At 53.5% G+C, this 5000-nt stretch overlaps 1 non-coding gene across 1 annotated transcript in view; it reads right to left on the reverse strand.

The window, feature by feature from the left end:
• LOC126357219 (small subunit ribosomal RNA) overlaps positions 1–1716 on the reverse strand; it is a 1893-nt gene extending 177 nt beyond the window's left edge. The window contains exon 1 of the ribosomal RNA XR_007566169.1: positions 1–1716. This exon is cut by the window's left edge and continues 177 nt beyond it. This is a non-coding gene — a ribosomal RNA (small subunit ribosomal RNA).
• Between the last annotated feature and the right edge of the window lie 3284 nt (positions 1717–5000).

Raw genomic sequence — 5000 nt, forward strand, 5'->3', positions numbered from 1 at the left:
AGGGCAGGGACGTAATCAACGCGAGCTTATGACTCGCGCTTACTGGGAATTCCTCGTTCATGGGGAACAATTGCAAGCCCCAATCCCTAGCACGAAGGAGGTTCAGCGGGTTACCCCGACCTTTCGGCCTAGGAAGACACGCTGATTCCTTCAGTGTAGCGCGCGTGCGGCCCAGAACATCTAAGGGCATCACAGACCTGTTATTGCTCAATCTCGTGCGGCTAGAAGCCGCCTGTCCCTCTAAGAAGAAAAGTAATCGCTGACAGCACGAAGGATGTCACGCGACTAGTTAGCAGGCTAGAGTCTCGTTCGTTATCGGAATTAACCAGACAAATCGCTCCACCAACTAAGAACGGCCATGCACCACCACCCACCGAATCAAGAAAGAGCTATCAATCTGTCAATCCTTCCGGTGTCCGGGCCTGGTGAGGTTTCCCGTGTTGAGTCAAATTAAGCCGCAGGCTCCACTCCTGGTGGTGCCCTTCCGTCAATTCCTTTAAGTTTCAGCTTTGCAACCATACTTCCCCCGGAACCCAAAAGCTTTGGTTTCCCGGAGGCTGCCCGCCGAGTCATCGGAGGAACTGCGGCGGATCGCTGGCTGGCATCGTTTATGGTTAGAACTAGGGCGGTATCTGATCGCCTTCGAACCTCTAACTTTCGTTCTTGATTAATGAAAACATACTTGGCAAATGCTTTCGCTTCTGTTCGTCTTGCGACGATCCAAGAATTTCACCTCTAACGTCGCAATACGAATGCCCCCGCCTGTCCCTATTAATCATTACCTCGGGTTCCGAAAACCAACAAAATAGAACCGAGGTCCTATTCCATTATTCCATGCACACAGTATTCAGGCGGGCTTGCCTGCTTTAAGCACTCTAATTTGTTCAAAGTAAACGTGCCGGCCCACCGAGACACTCAACTAAGAGCACCCTGGTAGGATTTCAACGGGGTCCGCCTCGGGACGCGCAAGCACGCCTTCGGCTCGCCCCACCGGCAGGACGTCCCACGATACATGCCAGTTAAACACCGACGGGCGGTGAACCAACAGCGTGGGACACAAATCCAACTACGAGCTTTTTAACCGCAACAACTTTAATATACGCTATTGGAGCTGGAATTACCGCGGCTGCTGGCACCAGACTTGCCCTCCAATAGATACTCGTTAAAGGATTTAAAGTGTACTCATTCCGATTACGGGGCCTCGGATGAGTCCCGTATCGTTATTTTTCGTCACTACCTCCCCGTGCCGGGAGTGGGTAATTTGCGCGCCTGCTGCCTTCCTTGGATGTGGTAGCCGTTTCTCAGGCTCCCTCTCCGGAATCGAACCCTGATTCCCCGTTACCCGTTACAACCATGGTAGGCGCAGAACCTACCATCGACAGTTGATAAGGCAGACATTTGAAAGATGCGTCGCCGGTACGAGGACCGTGCGATCAGCCCAAAGTTATTCAGAGTCACCAAGGCAAACGGACCAGACGAGCCAATCCGATTGGTTTTGATCTAATAAAAGCGTCCCTTCCATCTCTGGTCGGGACTCTGTTTGCATGTATTAGCTCTAGAATTACCACAGTTATCCAAGTAACGTGGGTACGATCTAAGGAACCATAACTGATTTAATGAGCCATTCGCGGTTTCACCTTAATGCGGCTTGTACTGAGACATGCATGGCTTAATCTTTGAGACAAGCATATGACTACTGGCAGGATCAACCAGGGAGCTGCGTCAACGAGAGCTGAGCAGCCGGCCGCCCGGGAGTGTGTCCCGAGGGCCCGCGCGAACACGCAAGCGTCCGCTCAATTATTCTGCAAACAGGAGGAGGCTGAGCTCCCCTGCACGATACACCTCGAAACCCTCTCAGGTCCCGGCGGCGCGCAGCGCCGTCCTAAGTACTTGGTCGGGTTCGAGAGAGGCGCAATCGCCCGGAGATAGGCGAGTAGACGCTTTCAGTGCGAACACCCGTGCTCCCAACTGAGCTTGCCGCTGCCGACAGAGGCCCGGGAGCGTGCTGTCGTGGCATTGCCGGCGGGAAACAACACGCGCCACCTACGGTGACCGGCAGCTCCAACGCCAGCGCCACAGAAGGGCAAAGCCCCACTTGGGTGCAGAAGCGAACTCTCCCAGCACAGCGCACGCGCCAACACGTCCGCAGAGCTGCGATACAAACCACCTGCGAGAACCGCTGGGGGCGACCGAGCAGCAGACGGCGTCGCGACGCCGAGTGCCGGGCGGCGGCGCATCCTCAACGCACACAGTCCGCAATCGGACCAGCACACTGCAGATGTCCACCGCGCTTCGCACCGGGCTCGGCAGAACCCACTTTGGCCGCCTGGCGCCGCGCGCCGGGTGCGCCGGCGCGTAGCTGGGACGCCAGCCGGGCCCGTCGGCCGGCGCTCCTGCCACTGGGCGCCCCCCACCAGCCGGCTGTAGTGCGTGCGCTCACGCAGCGCGCGGCCAGCACGCCGGGCGGCCCCCCCTCACCGGCCGGGGACTGTCCCACCAAGCCACAGCCTCGTATCGCTTCATACCCACATGGCCAACTCAGGTTCGGGGGCATGGCGGGTACCGCCGAAACAACCGGTTCACAGATGTACCGATCGTCGCTATCACCGATGCACCTGCAGCGCGAACAACCGCTCAACAACTGATTTCCAGTTCATTTGCGGATCTTTGGCAGCAAACGTATACGTCAATCTACATTTGCGAAATCTACGATTCTGGCATGCCTGCATGTTATGTGTCACGACACGCTACATCAGCCCACATACACACTGCGGCATGTACACGAGAGAACACGTGGAAGATGGTCCGCGCACGTGTGCAATGTCCCTTGCGCGGTCGACTGTCAACCGGCCTCTGTAGCATGTCGCAGATGTGGAACGCGGTCCACCGTGGTATCATGTTGTGTGGGGCAATACGATTAAATAGGAAAACCCTCGTCGCTACATCAACAGACGGCTCACGCTGATTCCCGGCAGAGGGAGGGGGGGGGCCCAACATGCAATACTTTCGTCCGTACCTACCACATGTCTCTACGGCGTACAACAGTGCAATCTCGCTGTCATGGGGAGACGAGACAAGTAGCATCGTGCACAACATATGGCCCTTATGATTCGCCATTGTAGGGCGCAGCCGGTGTACGGTCAAGCATGTGCCACATTATGTCACTCAGTACGTAACGACGGATGATCAGTGTGGGTTACGCGTACATCAGCGGACAGTCCACACAGGCCGTACCACAACGTACACTGACTGCATCGACAACCGAATGCAACTGAACAGCTGCAAGGCTCATTTCACAAACAAACGCCTGACCGACCAGCTTGGAAGGGCAGGAGGGGAGGGCGATATTCGTTCTGTAGCGTTACACCCTTCCAGTGGTTAGCGGGACTGTGTAGAAAGTACGCAACACTCGAAAGACATTTACGTGAGGGTACGCACCATGGCATCGAGAAATACACATGACACCAGAGGATCCAAGCAGTGAACAATGTTCAGAGGGTTGCTGTTAGGCAAAGCTACATTCCTGTGACGTTACATGTGACAGTTAAGGTGCAGTGTAAGTTAGGTTAAGGTGCAGTGTAAGTTAGGTTAAGGTGCAGTGTAAGTTAGGTTAAGGTGCAGCGTAAGTTAGGTTAAGGTGCAGCGTAAGTTAGGTTAAGGTGCAGCGTAAGTTAGGTTAAGGTGCAGCGTAAGTTAGGTTAAGGTGCAGCGTAAGTTAGGTTAAGGTGCAGCGTAAGTTAGGTTAAGGTGCAGCGTAAGTTAGGTTAAGGTGCAGCGTAAGTTAGGTTAAGGTGCAGCGTAAGTTAGGTTAAGGTGCAGCGTAAGTTAGGTTAAGGTGCAGCGTAAGTTAGGTTAAGGTGCAGCGTAAGTTAGGTTAAGGTGCAGCGTAAGTTAGGTTAAGGTGCAGCGTAAGTTAGGTTAATGTGCAGCGTAAGTTAGGTTAAGGTGCAGCGTAAGTTAGGTTAACGTGCAGCGTAAGTTAGGTTAACGTGCAGCGTAAGTTAGGTTAACGTGCAGCGTAAGTTAGGTTAAGGTGCAGCGTAAGTTAGGTTAACGTGCAGCGTAAGTTAGGTTAAGGTGCAGCGTAAGTTAGGTTAAGGTGCAGCGTAAGTTAGGTTAAGGTGCATCGTAAGTTAGGTTAAGGTGCAGCGTAAGTTAGGTTAAGGTGCAGCGTAAGTTAGGTTAAGGTGCAGCGTAAGTTAGGTTAAGGTGCAGCGTAAGTTAGGTTAAGGTGCAGCGTAAGTTAGGTTAAGGTGCAGCGTAACTTAGGTTAAGGTGCAGCGTAACTTAGGTTAAGGTGCAGCGTAAGTTAGGTTAAGGTGCAGCGTAAGTTAGGTTAAGGTGCAGCGTAACTTAGGTTAAGGTGCAGCGTAACTTAGGTTAAGGTGCAGCGTAACTTAGGTTAAGGTGCAGCGTAACTTAGGTTAAGAGGCCAACGTGGGTTAGGTTAGGGGGCCAACGTGGGTTAGGTTAGGGGCCAACGTGGGTTACGTTAGGGGCCAACGTGGGTTAGGTTAAGGGCCAACGTGGGTTAGGTTAAGGGCCAACGTGGGTTAGGTTAAGGGCCAACGTGGGTTAGGTTAAGGGCCAACGTGGGTTAGGTTAAGGGCCAACGTGGGTTAGGTTAAGGGCCAACGTGGGTTAGGTTAAGGGCCAACGTGGGTTAGGTTAAGGGCCAACGTGGGTTAGGTTAAGGGCCAACGTGGGTTAGGTTAAGGGCCAACGTGGGTTAGGTTGCCAGAGATGTGTCAAATCAGGATGTACGTTTGGCTGGTGTCAGGTGGTGGGTTGGTTCGATGCCTTTATAAGGGGTGTGGCCAAAGGGTATTTTATTACTTGTACCTTTTGTGTTGTGGCGTGGCGTTGCGTCCTGTGTTGATACTGGGTGGACCACTGTGGATGTTGCTGGCTGATTTGAGCTGCGTTGTTTGCGGGTGATGTGAGACATTCTGTCTTATTAGTGGACGTGACGTTCCTCTTGTCGTTCTTTGGATAGTGTC

This window comes from Schistocerca gregaria, chromosome 3, assembly GCF_023897955.1.
Source record: "Schistocerca gregaria isolate iqSchGreg1 chromosome 3, iqSchGreg1.2, whole genome shotgun sequence".
Lineage (NCBI taxonomy): Eukaryota > Metazoa > Arthropoda > Insecta > Orthoptera > Acrididae > Schistocerca > Schistocerca gregaria.